The sequence below is a fragment of the Oreochromis niloticus genome, linkage group LG1 (assembly GCF_001858045.2).
Source record: "Oreochromis niloticus isolate F11D_XX linkage group LG1, O_niloticus_UMD_NMBU, whole genome shotgun sequence".
In the NCBI taxonomy this organism is placed as follows: Eukaryota; Metazoa; Chordata; class Actinopteri; order Cichliformes; family Cichlidae; genus Oreochromis; species Oreochromis niloticus.
In genome coordinates, this window is record NC_031965.2 from 35522904 (window position 1) to 35544605 (window position 21702).

The 21702-nt window shown below is 41.2% G+C and overlaps 1 long non-coding RNA gene across 1 annotated transcript; it reads right to left on the bottom strand.

Moving 5' to 3' along the window:
* Nucleotides 1-2677: 2677 nt before the first annotated feature.
* Nucleotides 2678-6382, bottom strand: LOC112847397 (uncharacterized). Its single transcript, XR_003220932.1, has 3 exons — nt 5440-6382; nt 3232-3337; nt 2678-3143 (listed from the first exon to the last, which is right to left on the bottom strand). It is a non-coding gene; the product is annotated as an uncharacterized LOC112847397 (long non-coding RNA).
* Nucleotides 6383-21702: the final 15320 nt, after the last annotated feature.

Below are 21702 nucleotides of genomic sequence, written 5' to 3' on the forward strand. Positions count from 1 at the left end.
TGCTGATTGTTCAAATGAAGAAGAGATACTGTGATGAAGGTGAATGTTTTATGGATGCAGAAAAATGGACACTTTTCTTAATATATACTCACAGCACATAAAATTTCAAACAATAAAAAATAAAGAAACTTGTGATTAATTGCAAAGAACACAAAACCATGCCTTATAATTATTTTTAATTGCTTGACAGCCCCTTTTTGTATTTCTTTAATTACATATTTGATCAGTTGGTGTGTGTTTGGAGAAGTTTATCTTCCAGTTTGCAGTTGGTGAAACTATTAGAAGACTACTCTTGCCTCATTCCCTTTTAATTGTATTTAGCATACTGAAAAAATAAATAGAGTGCAAGATATTAAAATATGTGCTCTCAGAATGTATTGTGGTATTGTGTTAAGCTGGACATCTGTTCATCCTGAAGCATTTTACTTTGGAGGTAACATTGCAATATACCTTGTAAGAAGAAGAAATCTTTATATATAGTTCTTTTCAGACACTTTGAACTGCAAGTTGAGTTTAAGTTTTTAATGCATGTTAGACACATTTAAATGGTATTATACATCATTAGTTTGTGTCCAGTGATGCCCATTTAATAATTGGCTGTGGGGATTTTGCTTGAGCAGTTCCTCTAAGTTAAAATTTGATCAAAAAAACTTTAGGTCTCTATTATTCTAGTCACTTTGTTGGAAGTATTATGTTGTCATTCTAGCAATATCTTTTTTTTAGACCAAACTATTCAAACTATTCAAAAGAACAATGGATGAAAAGAAGAGAAGGTTGTGAGGGAGCAGTAAAGTGGGATCATAGAACTGAAATGCAGTTTAAATTTTGATAAGGGATAATGTTCACCGACTGAGATGCAGGAGACAGCATTTTGAAAAGAAAATACATCTATAGATTGAAGGTGACGATGCCATATCATTGTAAAACTGGAAAATATTGTACACCTATATGTTGCCATGGATATTAATAAAGAAATTACTACAATAATCATTTCTATTATTATTATGAATGAAATGCAAGAACAAAACAAGGAACAGTGGGTTGGAAATTAGGTGCAGCACATCAGTTTCATGCTCCATACTGGAACTAAGGTAAATTGCATTGTACTTTTTAAATAAATTAAATTTAAAAAGTGCTTTGAGTGCTCAGGTAGAGTAGAACAGTGCAAGAGATCCAGCCCATTTAGCTCTACTGTCTCCCAATGCTTTCTCTGTCTTGAGCCATGATATGTTTTCATCAATTATTTTGTGTTGTCATTCTTCTTCTTTTTCTTCTTGTTAAACCTTTCTTTTGTTTTTAAGTCATTTCATTGTGGTCAAGATCTATTTTTCCAGAGAGTGCTGTGTAACCTAGTAATAATATTTTCAAATCTATTATAAAAGATACAGGGATCCAGTGTGGAGATACTAATGTAAAGTGCTCTGTATGCTGGTGTTGGTTAGAACTCTGACAGCTGTATTTTGTACCAGTTAAAGCCTGTTTATTGATTTTTCAGCAAGCCCAGTTAAACGAGTATTTCAGTGGTCAAGCCGAGAGGAGACGAGGGCATAAAAAGACAACTCTGAACAAAGACACAGAAAACATACACACACAGTCCACACAGTCCACACAGGATGCATCCAGTATGTAAGGCAAACTATGGAGTCCCTATAGTCATTTTTCTCCCTTTACTACACAACAAAATCTAGCCTTGCTGCAGTTTAATGAACTACAGTCAGAAGAAATAGCATTTCAAGCTGTAAGGGGGGTAGACTGGGGTAGTAATATTAGCACGACTGAGTATGAGAACCTCAGTTTTTTGTTTTTGTTTTTTGTTTTTTTACCAAGATTTTGCACTTTTCTGGTATCTTATTATCACTGATGCCCAACACAAATAACTGTAGTTGGTAATCACAGACCAAAGAATATAACTCCTGATTTTAGTTTTCGTTAATATCAAAGCAATTAAAAATAGCTGTCAGGGCATTTAGTGGTGCATAGCGAGGAGTATCTGCTTACATAATTTTAGTAATGTAAAGAAAATTGGGATCATAACTCACTTAATCTCTCACTGAATCTTTTTTGTGTCCAGCAGCTTAAAGACTAAGGTGCATAATATGTAATTGCAACATTCACAGTTGACCTCCCAGGCTCTTGCTTCATGTCATACCCCTTTTCCTTCTGCATTTACTGGCTCTCTCTACTCAAGTTACAAAGGAGCATATTAATGAAACATGTCAATTAAAATCTGCTCCACTTTTTTAATAATAGCACAGTTGAGCCTGGTATCATGAATGACGTGTAAATACTAAAAGGGGGTCTAATATAATTCTTGACTGCTCCACTGTATCTTTGCATAGTCACAATTAAAATAGGGAGAATTCAACAGGCTCAGCTATGGGAATTCTGGAGGGCTCAATTTCAGTCTTATTTCTTATTGGCGTCTACCACACTGACTGCTAGACTAATAAAAAGGGAAATGAATCAATGAAGATTTTCTGAAACATCAAATCTGAGGGATCCGACTGGTTCACTGCCAGTGTGGCTTGGAGGTAAGCACGATTGGGGAAAAAGAAAAGTTACTTCCCTTAGTTAGTTCTCTTGATAGACTTCCTTCATCTGAGAGTACCCTCTATTGTATATAGCCATTTTGGCTGCTATATACAATAGAGTTGAGAGACATACAATATGTACATTTTACAGATGGTTCCATCATTGACAGATCAGAGCATGGTGAGGTTCCCTGAGGGCAGGACTGATATATTCAAAGAGAATCTGTATGTGCTGTAAAAACGCATTGTGTGATGCAAACAAATGATCAAAAAGCAGTCCGCTGAGTACAAAGAACAGAGTGAAGCTTTAATGCAGCAGAGGAGGCTGGCAGGCAGGGCAATGACCTTAACTGCAGGTGTTATCCTACTGAGGGGAGGGCGGGGCGCAGGATGGGAGGGGGGGGGGCATAATGGAGGAGCTGAGCCAGGTAGGCATGTGCCAGTGGAGACATGTGCTTGTAAATGTTGCATGCGTATATGTGTAAATGTGTTTTCACAAGGGGTAAAAATGGCAGCACAAAACATATAGACCTTCGCTGGAGGCAACCACATAGTGCTGGGAAGGGAGGTGAGTAGGGGTAGACCGCATTCCAGTTGCCATCAGAGCACCACCTGCAGGAGAAAAAAACTTTTAAAAAAAACTTCTCAAACACACATATACACAGTGTCCACTGGCACATTGATTTACACACACACATACATGCTGAGGCCTCCTCCGGGCACCTTTTTTCAGGCTGTCAGTCTGTTGGCCCCCTCCCTTTTTCAGCCCATTGGACTGCATAGGAATTTTAACTTGCAGAAGGCACCTAGATGGGACATACACAGCATCAAGTCTGAAGAAAGCAAATTTCCCAACATAAACAGCCTGTGGCTAATCTTAAAAGCTCAAATCAAACTCTAGGGATTATCTAATACAAACACAAGCTTGTTGTGCCATGCTGTCAAATGAATTATATGTATTAAGGTAGTGCTCACAGACAAAATATATAAGCAACAGAGAAATTAAGTTTAAATAAAACATATATATTAGACTCTGAATAGGTAGAATATCACAACTTTAAATAGGTATAAGTAAATGCCATAACTGATTGTCATGAAAGGGAACGACTGAATAAATTCCCTAAGAGGACAAACTGTAGCAAGAACCACAATGGAAATATATTACTTTTTACTCTCATTTAGGACTGTGCTGTTTGTGTCAGTGTGCAGGGTTATTGTTGCAATGGAAATCAAAAGGGTCAGGTCCTCTGGCTACCTTTGATGGGAAGAACATTTAATCCAAATTTATGCAGCTCAGGTAGAGCTTTAGGTCAAGGACAGTGTGGGCTTGGATCTGACGGCCATGTTGTAAACAGAGCAGCCATTTACCTGCCAATCACCTACCCATCGCTGAAGGACCGGACACGGATCTGCAATATCCACAGTCAGCAGGCAAACAAGAAGTGTGTGCATCTATATGTGTGTGTTTGTGCGCGCATGTGTGTGCAGAGAGAGAGCTTTGCATCCAGAGTGCTTTTGACCTCCAGGGTGAGACAATTTGGAGTTCCTTCAAGCAGTATGAGTGGAGACGGCGTGGCAGACCTCACTGGCCCCGTCCTCCTCTATCACACCACCTCTTAGTCCTAATCAGAACCGACATATTGTCTGTCTGTCAGTTCATTCAGCGGCCATGTTGGCTTCAAAGTTTGCACTATTGCCAGAAATTGCTTTCTGAGCTAGGGGATGAAGGACAAAATAAAGAGTTACAGCATGTGACAGAAGAGCTATAAATTTCCTGCGCCTGTCGTGTTTTAAGGCTTTGTGAAGGAGCATTACAGCCGTAATGCTAAAAATACAGATATGAAGAATACAGCTTGCATAAAGGTTCTGAATTTAATGATATTTGCATTAAATTCAATAATGTTCCCATGCTAAATTAAAATTGGAGGGATCTCTCCAGTCTCTCTTGTCTGGCCATGATTAGTTGATGGGATTCATTAAAAAAATCCAAATGCAATATGCCTTTCATACATTTTCAGAGAGATGAGTGACTATTACTAAGAATACAGTAAATAAGAAAAGTAACCTTTCTGTAGATGTAATAAAGGCTTTATGGAAGCTGGAGCTTTTAAATCATTAGATGAGAGCCGAGCTCTGTGCTTTGTGATATTTGCATTTTTATCTTTGATTTAAATTCTCGAAAACCTAATCATTTCATTTCTGCAAATGTGGGCCATTCATAAAGCTCCTGCATGATGAAGCAGCTTTCCATAGGCAGAGAAAGGACTAATGACCAAAGGTACTCACTGATTTTTATGTATTTTTTATATTATGCAGATGCTTGTTGCAGTGCAGAGAGTGACAAAGTGTGCAGAATGTTATTCCCAAAAATCCCCACAGTTCCAGTGTACAAGGCACTAAAGTTGCAAGAGAAACACAAAACAAACTGCTAAATAACAAATGTTTTTAGTCCACTTCCAACTACAGAATAAAAACTTTTAAGCAAATTCATTAAAATGAAGAGAAATTTCCTTCAGGGGGGATTAGTAAGAAAATGGTAATGGAATTTATTATAACTGGAAATGAAATGTTCCTCTCAATGAAGATATCGTAACAAAGTTTGGAAGTTTTGAGTGCCCTTCTTCACTAGAACTAAAACAACATTCAGTCATTTCTATGATTTACTGGGTCTCAAAATCAAATTGAGATTGCATATCTGTATAACAGATCTAGTCATTATTACCGTAGAGAGATACAAGGACACCGAGTTCCATTCTCCTACAGCTCCAGTACAGCTTTCATCTCAATGTGATTGCTCAATTGCATGTTTATCATCCATGACATTGGCGAAATGTTTCTTTCTCAGAGTCACCTCATAAAACCCTCATTTACAAAAGTTTAGCTGAGATTAGTCCATTAGCCAAATTACCTAGCCAAGCAGTTGATTTCCAGACGCAGTGTCTTCAATCTGCAGCACAGCATGGGATCTCGCTCTCAGAAGAAATAAGAGGGTAAGTGATAGACAGAGGAAGAAGCCCAGAATGCCCAGAAAACGCTTGTGCCGGGGGAGCAATCTCTAATCTCTGCAGCTGTGTGTGAGTCACCCAACCTTTACCTTTTCCATGGACTCAACCTTAAGGAGTAAAACACGCATTACTTATAATGTCAGCTACCTTCATAAAAGCCAGACCAACGTGCTTCTTGCACTTAATTGAAGGATCACAGATGAAGTTCATCCTGAGTGTTCTTCACAGCCAGGGTAAGTGTCAGAATGATGCTGGGTGTATGCGGCACGGATTTCGGGCACTTCTTTGACTACACGGCTGATTCCTGACCAGATGTATAAAGTGGGAAGGGATACTTGAATGGGGTTTCTTAAGGGCTCTCATCAGAATATGTCTCAGTTTGGTTGCCCTCATATTAAGTCAGTAAGTCTGTGTTATTGCAAAGGCACAATCAAAACCTCGCCTTGCCAAGTCTCAGTGCCCTTTTCGTACTTTTTCATTATCACTCAGCAGCTAAGGAAGAGATTAAAAGGCATTAATTCAGAAGGACAATTACTCAATTTTCTTTCCTCAACTTCCATTCAATTTCCCCTTCCTGCTCCGCTCCTTGGGACAGGTCTTGTGTCTAAAATAAGGCTTGACCCTCTATTTAAATAAGTTAATGCTGTGGAATGTTTACGGGTAGAGAAACGGGGGGAAGGCTGTATCAGTTCCATACAGTTGGCTCCAGGGAGAATTTGATTCCTTTTCATCTGTCACTCTCAAGGTGTCATTCTCCACCCCAGGTTGTTATCGGAAAGCGGGCCCTGACAGCTTCAAGCCGCTTCCTCAAGGAAAAAAAAGAAAAAAGAAAGAAAAGAAAGAAAGAAAAAAAAACACGTTGCAAAGCTCAACGATGAATGCATGTGGAAGGAGACAAAAATGACATATCGTTTGTGCACAGACGTGGATTGATGCTGCATTACACACCTTTCTAATAAACAGAAGAAACCAAAGCACATTGTTCAGTTTGTGTTACTCAAGGGTAATTCTTTGATTAGTTTGTAAAGTCGTGCTAATACCCACTGTAAGTCCTATTATAGTATTATGACATCCTTAGAAGTCCAACATATACAAAGGCATTCACTGGGTAAGTCAGATTTTTAAGCGGTACAATTCCTCTCTGAATTTTCATTATTGACTGAAACCAAACAGCTGTCCCATGAGAATAATCTCACTTATTAATCAAAATATATATATCCATGCAAAATAGTGTACCAATATGTGCTTTTGCCAAGTAAGTATGATAAATATGAAAATGCACACTCATTCCTCACTTTCTAAGTGTGTGTGTGTGTGTGTGTGTGTGTGTGTGTGTGCACTAAGTATCATTTGCTATGTTTTGGCATGTAGAACTAACCACTCACTGGCCTCTCAGTTCATTCTCCAGCTAGACGCTAACCTTGTATTTGTGTCATGTGGCACTTTGCAGGTAGCATACAACGGGGTTGCTAAACTTTTTTGGTAAAAACTGCATCCATAAATAATGCTATAAGTAAAAGATTAAAAATGTTTCAATGTCACAGTATACTGTTAAATAATAAAAAAAAATATAACAGCTGGCAGCAGGTGAGTAAGAATAATTGTCCCGGGTCAAGTCTAAACAGTATGAAGAATTTAAACACACAAGGAACACATTTCTCTGCTACTATAATATGTCATCTCATTGAGAAAGTGGAAACATTTTTATTCACAGAGTCCATCTCATTTGCTGTGAGGACTGCACTGATCAAAATGCAGTATATTGCATCAATCACCCTTGGGAATCCTGTGAATTAATTCCAGCACACTAAATATGCATCACATTGCATTCATTATTGATAACTACAGTCAACTGATGTAAGCTACCTGAATAGAACAGAAACAGAAAGCCTGCTTTTAGATACAGACTGGGCATGAGGCTTGAAAATGCAACAAACATTTATTCTATTTCCGATCACCAATGTGAACTGTCATAACACCAGTGCCCTGCTGAATCCCTTTGCTATCTGATAAGAATTTAATAGCATGCTTCTGTAATGTTCTATTAATAAGACATATATTTGCAATGTTTTTGAACAAATACTGGGTTTTTAGACATAAAATTCCACAGTCTGAATATAATCCTCTGTAAAGCAGTGTAGGCTTAGTGACTGTGCAACTGCACCTGATTATAAGTGAGCCACAAGTCTGAGCGACGAAAACCAGGTTAAGTTCAGTGTTTGCTTGCTCGACATGGCTAAGGTAACACTGATTGTCACTAATCTTAGAGCGCTGCCAAAGGTCAGCAATAAATGTCGTAGCAGCGTCAAAACAGCAGTAATAGTTGCAACAACATGGATGCTCCTGAAACTGTCACATATCAGTGTGTGCAGCTGTTTGGGGTGTTTTTTTTTTTTGGTGGACACTTTGCTCCTTTAAGTTTAGAAATGCACACAATAAATCTGGCTAACTAACTAACAGTGGTTTGCCAGTAACTCAATGTGTCTTTGATTGAAACACTTATGTGCGTTACTTTATTCAGAGCTACAGAGGTAATGTTGTAATAACACCGCTACCAAGTTCAGAAGTTTGATCATTTAGATTTTTGAATTCTGTTTTGGTGCTCCCTTGATTTCTCATCTAAACTTCCAGCTGAATTGAAAGGTTTACCATGAATTTAACATCAAAGTTAATGGTCTTGGAAGTGTCTTACATGATGTGTATTCATCCATCTCTCTTTATGCACATTTTCAATTTCAGCATGATGCACCGTAAATGAAGCTTTCACTCTGCCAGTGAAATGAAAAATGGCTCCAAAAAAAAATAAAAAAATCACGTAGGCAATTTTTCCATAATGTTTTCTACTTTCCTTTTCATCACTCGTGGTTTAAGCTTGTTTTTTTCTTTCCTTTACTTTTTTACATCATCCTGCCATGCTATCCTCTTCTGAAGTAGAGTCAGTAACACCAGCTGTTTATCTTACCAAACCAACTCCTATTTTTTTCATAAATATATCATTGTACCATGTATTTTTTTTTTAAAGTGGCTGATGAACTAAATTTGTATTTTCTTTCGCTAGTTTTCTTGAAGTATGGCTACTGTTGGTGGTAGAGAAGAATGGAAACTAGTTTGTGGAGTATAATAAAAGCAGAAGTGTGCAGTTAATGGTGTTACATTTTTACAGAAATTTTGACTGTATTATCAGTTATATATTTTATAAGGTAAAGTCCTGTTAACTGAATAAATCAAAAATGTTGATTGCGCTGAAAATACAGTTTGTTTTTAAATTAGATCTATCTTTAAGGAGATGTAACAAACCTGATCTGAAATGATATTAAGATAGGAGTACATAAAGAAGCCATGGCCAAGCCACATTTTTGGTCTGTGTGAAATTATCTGCTATTCATAAAAACAGAATGTCTGCAGAGAATCCTTTTTCTGCCCTCCCTGACACTTCCATTCCTTCTGCATATCTCTCTAGAAAAAAAGAAAGAAACAGTGACGCGAGAAATCCCGACACCCAGAGATTGTAATAATCTCTTTTTTACATTCTTCGACTCTTAATATGTTCCTATAAAACAAATTTATGGTAATCCATTGCTGTTGTCAAATCCACATGAGGGCAGCCAAACATGTTTTTTTTCTCTCTATTCTATAAGTATAGAAGCACAACAGCATTGGACTCTGTAATAATTACTTCAAGCACACTATTTGTATTCACATTCCTAAGCAGTCCTATTTGGATTTTGGATTACCGTATCACTGCAGTGATTTTGAAGTTCACATAATTCAAAAATCCCTGGATCTAATTCCTTATAGTGTAAGATGAACACATGCTAATCTGCTTTGATGTTCTAGAGATGTATGTACATATGTATAGCTCACACAGCAGACTCTGGTCTTAGTCACAGTCAGAAGCTAGCAGACTGGGGGAATCAACATATGAGGATTGTTTTCTGTTATTAGTGGACCCATACTGTTGTTGACTTGGCAGATTATGGTTATAAGCTCAGATAACCATGTGCAGCCAAATGTGTCAATGCATGCAGTAGCACACACTCCAGGAAGTTACTGGTCCCAGCCAAGAAATGAACCGGTATATAATTCTTCTGTCATGGATTAAAGGAGACAACATAGAAAAAAATGTGTATTTATATGCACTTGTAAGGTGGTTAAGATAAGCTAACCTAAAATGGTGTTCACACAAACCTCTCCAAAATTACAAAAGTATCTTTTATATAAGATGCAATTTGACTTATTTTATCTGTAATTTCACATTTGTATCACTGAATCATCCACAAAGATACAACTTCACAGTGATGACATCAGTAGGTGGGTAGAAAAACAAGTGATGTGTGTTGTTTTTTGTTACTGATAGCTGTCTGTATAAGTCTTTCTTCAGAGTTTTTCATGTACCTGCCACATCAGACAGTGAGATCCACATAAACAACTTCAAAGCTGCAGAGTTATAAAAAAAAAATTTTGGAATACTTAAATGCAGTGGAGAACAGAGTTGGACAGACATGGCAGGATCTAATCCCAAATGTAGTCCCTGTGTTCTTTTGAGCTCTCATACAATGGCAACATAAACTACAAGTAAATCAACTACTGTCATGGCGGTAATCCCAGAACCAGAAGGTGAATACCAGAGATGATCAATCAAGGTGAAGAAGAAGTTTCATCTGGCTTGGTTAGCTAGTGAGATTCCAGAGGCACCTGACAGATACTCACACTCCAAGTGGAACACAGCTCTAGCAGTGGCTGATGCAAAAACTCAGGTGTGGGAGGAGTTCTGTGATACCATCAGTGATGGGAATAATGGCGTTACAAGTAACGGCGTTACTAATGGCGTTACTTTTTTCAGTAACAAGTAATCTAACTAATTACTATTCCTATCGTTACAACGCCGTTACCATTACTAACAAGAAAATGTGGTGCGGTGATGTCAAAATCAAATCAAATCAAATCACTTTTATTGTCACGTCACATGTGCAGGTACACTGGTACAGTACATGTGAGTGAAATTCTTGTGTGCGAGCTTCACAAGCAACAGAGTTGTGCAAAAATACAATAACGTAAAACAAGCAAAATATAAAAATGGCTAATCTAAAGTAATAAATATATGTACAATATATAAAGGTATATACATTACTGAACGTGTGTACTAAATATGTTTTTCTACGTGCGTGTGTGTGTGTGTGTGTGTGTGTGTGTGTGTGTGTATATATATACATGTTTTACAAATGAAATAAAGTAAACAATAAAATAAGATATATAAAATATACAGAGGTTGGTAGTCGGACATGTGCAAAACAGTGGCATTAATGTACAGTATAGAGTGCATAATGTTGAAGTTCCAGTAGTGAGGGTGAGGTGTCTATGACGTGTTCAGCAGTCTGATGGCCTGGTGGAAAAAGCTGTCTCTCAGTCTGCTGGTACGGGACCGGATGCTGCAGAACCTCCTTCCTGATGGAAGTAGTCTGAACCGTTTATGGCTGGGGTGACTGGAGTCCTTGATGATCCTCCCCGCTTTCCTCAGGCACCGCTTCCTGTAGATGTCTTGGAGGGAGGGAAGCTCACCTCCAATTATCCGTTCAGCACACCGCACTACTCTCTGGAGAGCTTTGCGGTTGTAGGCGGTGCTGTTGCCATACCAGGTGGTGATGCATCCAGTGAGGATGCTTTCAATGGCACAGCGATAGAGGTCCTGAGGATGCGGGGGCTCATGCCGAATCTTTTCAGTCTCCTGAGAAAGAAGAGGCGCTGCTGCGCCTTCTTCACTGTTTTGTCTATGTGTACTGACCACGTAAGATCCTCAGCCAGATGTACACCAAGGAAGCGGAAGCTGCTCACTCTCTCCACAGCGGCGCCGTTGATGGTGATGGGGGTGTGTACTCCTCTGCACCTCCGGAAGTCCACTATCAACTCCTTTGTCTTTGCGACGTTGAGGGTGAGATGGTTGTCTTGACGCCAGTGGGTCAGGGCGCTGACCTCCTCCCTGTAGGCCGTCTCATCACCGTTGGTGATAAGACCCACCACTGTAGTGTCGTCCGCAAACTTCACAATGATGTTGGAGTTTCTAGTGGCCGTGCAGTCGTAGGTGTAGAGTGAGTACAGGAGAGGGCTCAGTACACACCCCTGTGGAGCACCAGTGTTCAGTGTGATGGGGGATGAGGTGGTGCTGCCCAGTCTGACCACTTGGCGTCTGTCAGACAGGAAGTTAAGGATCCAGCTGCAGAGGGAGCTGCTCAGTCCTAGATCATGCAGTTTCCTGTCCAGCTTCGAGGGAACGATGGTGTTGAATGCTGAGCTGTAATCTATAGACAGCATTCTCACATACGTGTCTCTCTACTCCAGGTGTGACAGGGCAGCATGGAGTGTCAGGGCTATGGCATCATCAGTGGACCTGTTGTGGCGGTATGCGAACTGTAGAGGGTCCAGTGAGTCGGGTAGTGCAGAGCAGATGAAGTCCCTGACCAGCTTCTCGAAGCATTTGCTCACGATGGGGGTCAGGGCTACAGGTCGCCAGTCGTTCAATGAGGAAATGGTGGAGGATTTGGGTACAGGGACGATGGTGGCCATCTTGAAGCAGGCTGGGACTACAGACAGAGAGAGGGAAAGGTTGAAGATGTGTGTAAACACTCCAGCCAGCTGAGCCGCGCATGACTTGAGGACGCGGCCGGGTATCCCGTCCGGACCAGTAGCTTTGCGTGGGTTCACTCTCCTGAAGTACTTCCGCACATCCTCCTCAGACACAGTGTGCGCACTGACGTCATCCGCGGTGCGCACACTGTCCGGTCTCATGGTGTTCGCTGTGTCGAATCTAGCGTAGAATACGTTTAGATCCTCACACAGAGAGGCCGTGGTCTGCGGTGTGCTGGTTTTCCCTCTAAAGTCTGTGATCGTGTTTAGTCCCTGCCACATACTCCGAGGGTTGTCAAACTGTTGCTCCACCCTGTCCCTGTACTCACTTTTGGCTGCTTTGATCGTCTTCCGGAGTTGGTAATGTGCGTGTTTGTAGTCCGATGTGTTCCCGGAGGCAAAAGCGGTGCTCCGTGCCGCCAGCGCCGTGCGAACATCTCCGTTAATCCAGGGTTTTTGATTTGGGAATGATTTAACTGTTCTGGATGGGACGACATCTTCCACGCATTTTCTGATAAATCCACAGACTGAGTCTGTGTACTCATCAATGTCTTTAGCAGCCACGTGAAACATTTCCCAGTCCGCGTGATCAAAACAGTCCCGCAGCGTAGACTCCGATTGGTCCGACCAACGATGCACCACCCTCAGGGATTTGAGCTTCCTGTTTCAGCTTCTGCCTGTAGGCGAGTAGAAGCAGGATGGAGCGGTGATCTGATTGGCCGAATGGGGCGCGGGGGAGGGCTTTGTACGCATCCCGGAAAGAGGTGTAGCAGTGGTCAAGAAGCCGGTCTCCACGAGTGTTGAAATGGATGTGTTGGTGTAGTTTTGGTGAGACTTTCTTCAGGTTACCCTTATTAAAGTCCCCGGTCGTGATAAACGCCGCCTCTGGGTGTGCGGTTTCCTCACTGCTGATCGCGCTGTACAGTTCCCTGAGTGCTCGGTCAGTGTCGGCTTGTGGGGGAATGTAAACAGCCGTAATAATCACTGCTGTGAATTCCCTCGGTAGCCAGAATGGCCGGCACTTAACCATCAGGTACTCCAGGTCCGGTGAGCAGAAGGATTTGACCGGGTGCACGTTCGCATAATCACACCAGCTGTTGTTGATCATGAAACACACACCACCGCCTCTGCTTTTCCCAGTAAGCTCCTGTGACCTGTCCGCGCGGTGCACAGAGAACCCCGGTAGTTGTACTGCGGAGTCCGGTACCTTGTCCGATAGCCAGGTTTCTGTGAGGCAGATCACGCAGCAGTCCCGCATCTCTCGCTGGAATGAGATCCGTGCCCGAAGCTCGCACAGCTTGTTCTCCAGAGACTGCAAATTAGCCAGTAATAAACTGGGTAAAGGTGGTCTGTTAGTGCGCCGTCTCAGTCGAACCAGAACGCCAGATCTTCTCCCTCTGCGTCGGCGTTTGCGGCCTCCACAGGCCCAGAACAAAGGCGTCTCAGGTGAGATGAATGGGGGGTCTGCAAACGGAGGGTCCGTGTTGCAAAACTTGAACTTGAACTCCGGAAAGTGATGAGAAAGTCCGTCTTTTATGTCCAGTAAGGTTTGTCGGTCGTACACAAGGAGACATGTGCTACTCGTGAAAAAATAAAGAAAAAGTAAAATTAAACACAAAAAACAGCTGTTGCTTGGGGGAGCTCGCGACGAGGCTGCCATACTCGGCGCCATCTTGTAACTATTTTTCAACAAACAGACAAAGCTGTGTTCAGTTTACCGCACCTTATATCAGTTGCACGGAAGTAGCTGACTATGTAAGTAATCTGGGTGCTACAGCTTTTAGCAGCTGTGCGCGCTCCCGCGGACAGCAGTCACTTTCTGTCAGACGATCACTTTTTGGCACAACACCTGGAGCTAAGGGGGCAAAACAATCGCATGAGTGCTGCTGTTTGACTGAGGAAGAATAAAGTAGTCGTGGTAAGTCAATCACATGACCACTTAAAGATGACAAAGCAACAAGGTGACATATACCAGCTTTTAAATTGTGTTGATAGGCCACGTAAACCAGAGTCATGATAAACAATATATACGCGGCATTTTTCCTCAACAGTTTTGTCACATTTACTGTCTAAGGACAGCGCTAGCAAGCACTCTCTGCTTATGAGCAAAAAATAAAAAAACAGAACAAAGAACAGCCCATTCGTGTTGGTGGAAAAATGCACCATGTCAGCCAATCAAAAGTGATATGGCAACATGACATTTGGTTGTTTAGGAAGAGAGGGAAGTTTTAGGAGTGACGGCGAGAGAGAGAGAGAAAGAGCAGGAAAAGAGAGAGAGCGAGTTTTGAGATGTGAGAGATTTGTGACGTTTAGTGTGTTTGGAGTGTGTAGTTAATGTGTTGTGTGTCAGAACAATGAGGCGACTGCTGTCTCCAGGTAGAAAACAGAAGGAGTGATACACCTGCTGCTGTCAGGCCTGCAGGTATCAGGCTGTGATGGTCTCCTTTATAGTGGACAGAAATTTTTTTGGGGGAGTGGCACAAATAATTTGTGTGGCATCTTATTGAAGAACAGCTGATTGTTATGTAAATAGTTTGAAATTGTTATTTAAAAAGGGGTAAAAGGTAAATGGCTGCAAATAACTTTGTTGTTTGCAAAACTTGTGCATATGATTTTAAAATTGACAGTTTATATTTGCATAAAGTTATGAAATATGATTCAATAAACATGTTTGTGGTTGTTACAGTAAAAATAACTTTTTTCTACTCAGATTTTATGTTTTTTGTCTGATTTTAGATCAATTGTGTTAATACAGTATGTCAAAATGAAAACATGACTGTAAATTCAGCTACGTTAGGTTGTGCTGAAAAGGATGATACCAAACAAGGCAAAGTAAATCGTTTTAAAAGGTGAACTGTAGAGGTCAAATCAAAAGTAGTTAAAAATGGCCAATTATAACCTGGACCCCAGAGGGTTAAACATTTTTTTTAAAGTAATGCAATAGTTACTTTTCAAGTAATTAATTACTTTTAGAATCTTTCTCAATTACTAACTCAGTTACTTTTTTGAAGAAGTAACTAGTAACTATAATTAATTACTTTTCAAAGTAACTTGCCCAACACTGGAAGCCATGGGACAAGTCTTTCAGCTGGTTGTAAAGCAATTCTGGCAAACTGTCAGACAACTCAGGAGTGGGAAAACGTGCTCTTTTCCTACTTCTCCTTCTACTACAACTGAGGATCAGGCAGGGGAAAAAACATTTCCAACTCACTCAATCCCACATCTGTAATGGAAGCAGAGGGTATGAGGTGTGAAACTCACTATCAATTCAATTTGATTAATTTCAGTTCAATTCAATTCCATTTACATAGGACCAAATAACAACAGCAGTCGCTTCAAAATGCTTTATATTGTGTATTATAAGGTGTAACTCTACTGTAATACAGAGAAAGCCCCAACCATCAAATGACCCCCTTTGAGCAAACACATGTAAATCTGGGAGATCCGGGGTGGTGCACTGATCGCTGGTGAAATCCATCCGTTAGTCGAACCTCAGGTTCAGGAGGAATCTAGTCTTGGAATACTGAAGCAACTGTTGTTTGTGGGAATTTGTCCAAACTGTGTTTTGTGGCCTTGGACAAGGCATTCTACCACTGTTGGGAGTGCTTCAAGTGTATGGTATGTGTGGCCCATTGTTATGGGCCATTCAGTTTATGTACAACTGTACTGAGAGTTGAGCTTGGTTTAGATTACCTGCAGTGTGTGCTGGACTCTGCCAGGGTTGCCCATTGTCACTGATTCTGTTCATAATTTTTGTGGACAGAAGAGAGGGGCTCTACTTTGTGGTTCAGTCGGCTTCATCAGATGGTGATCTCCAGCTTGCAACAATTCCAAGTCCAAGACCATGGTTTTCAGCTGCAAACTACCAAGTTACTACCCCAGGTGAAGACAACAACCCAGCAAGGGGAAAGTGCAGCATGAGTTTCACAGACGGATGTGTTGGCAGTGATGCAGACACTGCACCAAAGCTGTCAACCAGTTATGTCCAACCCTTATCTATGTTCACGTGCCCTGAGTAGTGACGAAAAGAATGAGGTTGCAGATACAAGCAGTGGAAATGAGTAACCTTCAGAGGGTGGCTAGGTTCTCCCTTAGAGATCGGGTGAGGAGCTTGGTAATTCAAGACAGACTCGAATTAGAGCCGCTATTTCTTCCCATCGAAAGGAGCCAGTTGAGGTGTTCCAAGCATCTGAGTAGGATGCCTCCTGAACAGCACCTAGATGAGGGGGTTTGAGCATGTCCTACAGGGAGGAGGCCCCAGGACAGATCCAGGACTTAAGAGATTATATCTCTCTGTTAGCTGCTAATGTCCCCCAAATGTTGCCAGGGTGAGGGAAATCTGTACTTCTATCTGCTCAGACTGCTCCCCCTGCAACCTGAATCTCGATCGGTAGTACACAGTAGTGTAAAGCTACTGTATTTACATGCAGTGTTGGGAAGGTTACTTTTAAAATGTATTCCATTACAGAATACTGAATACATGGCCCAAAATGTATTCTGTAACGTATTCCGTTACGTTACTCAATGAGAGTAACGTATTCTGAATACTTTGGATTACTTAATATATTATCATGCTGTTTACAACTACGTGAATGTACTATTGCTGTGATTTATTACTGTTACTGAAGGTCCGCGGCTCCGAACAGTAGTAAAGGGACCTCGGGCTAATACAGTGGGTTCCGTGTCGGGCTGGTAGCCGAAAACTAGCTTTACTTTGTTGTCTGGGTCAACTTTGCTTGCCAGAGACAGAGAGAGGCGTTGAAAGGCTGCTCCAACGGAACTTATTTTTTCCGGAGGAAAACACGAACACAGTGTACAATTGAGTCTTAATAGCTTACTTAATAGCTTACTTAATAGCTTACTAGCTTACGCCCCACAGCTTACTTACTGTGGGGCGATCGTGGCTCAAGAGTTGGGAGTTCACCTTGTAATCGGAAGGTTGCCGGTTCGAGCCCCAGCTTGGAGAGTCTCGGTTGTTGTGTCCTTGGGCAAGACACTTCACCCGTTGCCTACTGGTGGTGGTCAGAGGGCCCGGTGGCGCCAGTGTCCGGCAGCCTCGCCTCTGTCAGTGCGCCCCAGGGTGGCTGTAGCTACAACGTAGCTTGCCATCACCAGTGTGTGAATGTGTGTGTGAATGGGTGAATGACTGGATATGTAAAGCGCTTTGGGGTCCTTAGGGACCAGAAAGGCGCTATATAAATACAGGCCATTTAAATACAGGCCATTTACGTCATACTTTTGCGACTTCGAAAAATACCCGCCTTAAAAAAACAAATGTTCTTCGGGAAACCGCCTTTTGTCCGCCGATCCAGCAATTTCAATTCCTCTCAAGATACTTTTCTTTATTAAACGGTAAGCATAATACATATGTTTTCCTTGAAATGGATAGCTGTTTGTTTGCTAGTGATAGGCTACTTGCGAACCAGTGTTCTCCAGACAGAGAATTGCGTGTCAATGTATTATGATTTATTATGAAAGTACAGGTGAATATAGCTCTCCCGTCAATATATTATGATATATAATAAATGTACAGGTGAATATAGCTGTCATAACAATGTCAGGCAAAATTGCAGTAGCTTCCCTGATCATTTTACAAACATAAGTGAAGAGAATTTGAACTAAAAGGCCTAGACTAATGGTTGTGTGCTGAATCTATGAATCAAACTATCACCTGGAAAAATAATTAACTGGTCCATAGCCGTGAAACTGGACATGAGTTCTTGATTCTATGGAGATTAACAGTAATCCAGAAATTTACAAATTTGTCCTGGGCCATCGTGTAAATGTTGTCCCTGGGACATCGTGTTAAAGTTGTCCCTGGGCCATCGTGTTAAAGTTGTCCCTGGGACATCGTGTTAAAGTTGTCCCTGGGACATCGTGTTAAAGTTGTCCCTGGGACATCGTGTAAATGTTGTCCCTGGGACATCGTGTTAAAGTTGTCCCTGGGACATCGTGTAAATGTTGTCCCTGGGACATCGTCTTAAAGTTGTCCCTGGGACATCGTGTTAAAGTTGTCCCTGGGACATCGTGTTAAAGTTGTCCCTGGGACATCGTGTAAATGTTGTCCCTGGGACATCGTGTTAATGTTGCCAGAGACATACCATATGAAAGTTTAGCCTCTTTTAGCCCCTGTTTGTTTTATATTAAAAGTCGCAGAAGTATGACGCCACAAGAAGGTGATTGGTCACTTGCAATGTTGAACCTGGAACAACATTTATTATGATGATGTGGGAACAACGCCAACACGAGGAAATCAGATCGTCCGGCTGTGGCTACTATGTAGCTTGCCATCACCAGTGTGTGAATGTGTGTGTGAATGGGTGGATGTCTGGATATGTAAAGCGCTTTGGGGTCCTTAGGGACTAGTAAAGTGCTATATAAATACAGGCCATTTACCATTTACTTACAAATGGGCTCGTCAGGCACTCTTCTTGGCTGCAGTGGTTATTATTATATTTACATGCTTCCAGCTCCCGTTTTTGCTCCGTGACAGCTCGGACTTTTCCTTTCTCTCCCTCCCTCGCTCACAGACACATAACGTGTATGGTAGTCCATTCTCCCTGCAGCACGGACTACACTGCCCATGAGGCTACATTCTTTAGGGCCATGCCTGTAGCATTCTGCCTTTTAGCTTAGCACAACAACAACAACAACAACAAAAAAGCGCTCTCTCACCCAGGAAACACGCAGAGAGAGAGCGCTTCACCCTGTAACCATGGCAACCGTAACGCTGCTGCCTGGAACAACAGAACATAGCTGTCAAACTAACCCAAATAATCCTGACCCGCGACAATATGAAACAGGAAAGTACCGCCGTGTAATCCATTTATTTCAACAAAGTAACTGTATTCTGAATACCACCTTTTTAAACGGTAACTGTAACGGAATACAGTTACTCATATTTTGTATTCTAAATACGTAACGGCGGTACATGTATTCCGTTACTCCCCAACACTGTTTACATGGGCTAAATTTACTTGTAAGATCACTTTACAAGTAAAGCGGATAATGTCATTGACAGGTGGAAAAATTTCTCTTCCGTTGAACATTGTTTGAAACATTTGTGATAATATAAGTACACACCCCAAACGCTCACCTGACTGTATGTCTATAAGTGCCTACTTGTTGTACACCCATTTGTTCTTGTTTTTGTGCTCCACTCTGCCTCCCCTTTTTTTCTTACTCTCTCAAAGGTGTAAGGATGATCCGCTACCCCAAGCAGCTGCAGTCGATCCCCCAATGATAAAACATGGCCTCTGGGCTAACTGATTGCTTCAGTGAATTAGCCCATTCAATAAATATATGTAAATTCCCAATATGGCTTGGGGTCATTCCAAGTAAAACTGAGAAATGTTACATTTTGTAACTTTAACACAGTGCTTGGTGGTATTATTGTGCACAATTTCATATCACTCTTTGTGTACACAGTAATTGATGGTTGTGAATATTCAATGTGTTTTTATGTTTAAGGATGCTGCCAGAAATTGTACGGTGGTAGTTTTTACATACAGCTGAGCTGTGTATGTACTAGCTGCAGATGCTTCTGCTAATAGGTTTCTTGTGAGTGGCCCTGCTGCTGCTCTCCAAAGGTAATATGTCACAGTCCAAGTCCCCCTGGCCGTGCGGCCTGTCTTACCGCCATCTTGCACCACTCCATCAAGTCGTCCCTCTGCACAGACTAGCCTCTGGGGAAGACGTCTGCCCAGGAGTGTCTTTTGGTAATGCAAGATAGAGATATAGGACTGCAGCGGTGTGTGTGTGTGTGTGTGTGTGTGTGTGTGTAAAAGAGAGAGACAGAAAAGAAACACTGTGAGGCTTAATAGTGTGTACAGCAAGCATTTGTGTGGTTAAAGAAACCACTTCCCACAAATTGCTCTCTCTTCAAGAGAGCATGTTACTTTGACTGTCAAATAAAAGAAAGAGACAAATCAAATAGGTCTTTATTGTAAGTACTCACATTCAAAACCATATGCTGCTTCTGTATTTTTATTCTTATTTTTCTGAAATCATTTGAATCACTTTTAGGGTAATTTAAAAACAATAAAAACACATACACAATATGTAACAAACAAGGACTGACCTATTTGCTTACATATGTGCTGTGACCTTCCCATAGCAAAGCCAAACATTAGTAACTGAGGTAAAAGTACACGCCTTTAACACATCACACCACAACATTCAGTAGAAGTGGAAATGGATCTGTCACCATTATACAGCCAGGTTTTCTGGTAGGAATACAAGATGAAAAAGGGGCGAGATGGCTCAATAAAAGAAGCCTGCAACAAACATTAGCAAATCCTATAATATCTCCTGTTCACCTATTAGCTGGATCTAATACAAATCCCTATACAAAGACAAGGCAAAAATAGCAACACAGTAAAAAAAAGAGGAAAACTAAGAGAATATGCCTATCAAACAATGCAGTGTCTTGCAGCCAAGATCTAGTTCCTTAGACAATGCTATCTCAAAACACCCTGCAGTTGTTTGCAGTGTACTTTCAGTATGCACTCTTTGTTATGCCTTTATTGTGGTAAGATCCAGCAAGATTCTCCAACCTACACAGCCTGGACAACAGGTTGCTTGAAGTGCTTTTCAGGAGACTTGCCTGTTCTTGCACCAAACTAGACAAAAAGCATCAAGAGTAAGCTCCTGAGTGTTGCCTGTACACATCATTTCTTAAAGGGACAAAATAGTCTTCAGGTCTGTGCCTGCCACTGAGAGAAGGGGGTATAGCTTTGATAGAAATAGAAACTGGTATGGTGGTGTAACGGGGTCATAAATCACATTGTTATAATTACACAAAATGTGTTCTAAACCCCCAAACCGTTCCTTTTATACCTGACTTTTAGGACCTCCAAGCCTGTAGTTATGTCCATTATCAGTTAAAGCCCCTCCTAATTCTCTTCTTCTTCTTTGGTGCAACCCTATAAATACAGTGTACCCCCTTTGCCTCTCCCCTTTTCTACAATTCCCCTGTGGGAGAGGTTGGTAATTTATTTCCCAACACTGTAAAACGCTCATATAATCCATATTTATCCACCTGGATGTTTCTGATTGCGATTTTAGTTCAATTATTGTCATTATTATGCCTGTTTTTTTGTTAGATGTTATAAGTGTGTACTATGTGTATATCATAAATGTGTTTTAGGCACCATAAATGCTAGCATGAATATATACTTCTTGCTAGCTTGGAAGTTGTGGTGGGTTGAGCTAACCCTCTTCCCCACTGTTTGTATTTGGTCGTAGGAGCTGGAGTGGGCAAGTTATGTACTTGGAGGTCTTTCTTTCTTTTACATTTATTGTCAGACACAACGCAGAATCACACCGGTTACAGTGGCATTAGTTGTTGAAAGCCTACATATCACATCTGACTAAACTACATGTTGGAGTCTTATCAAAATGGGCTTCTCTTATATGGTATCATCACAGTAGAGATTTGAAAGATCATAGCTACACAGATCATCATAAAAGAAAGCTATGGTGTACTTCAGTATAGATTGTGCTGAGACATTGCTAAAGAAATAGGAAAAAAGAGGTTCAATAAG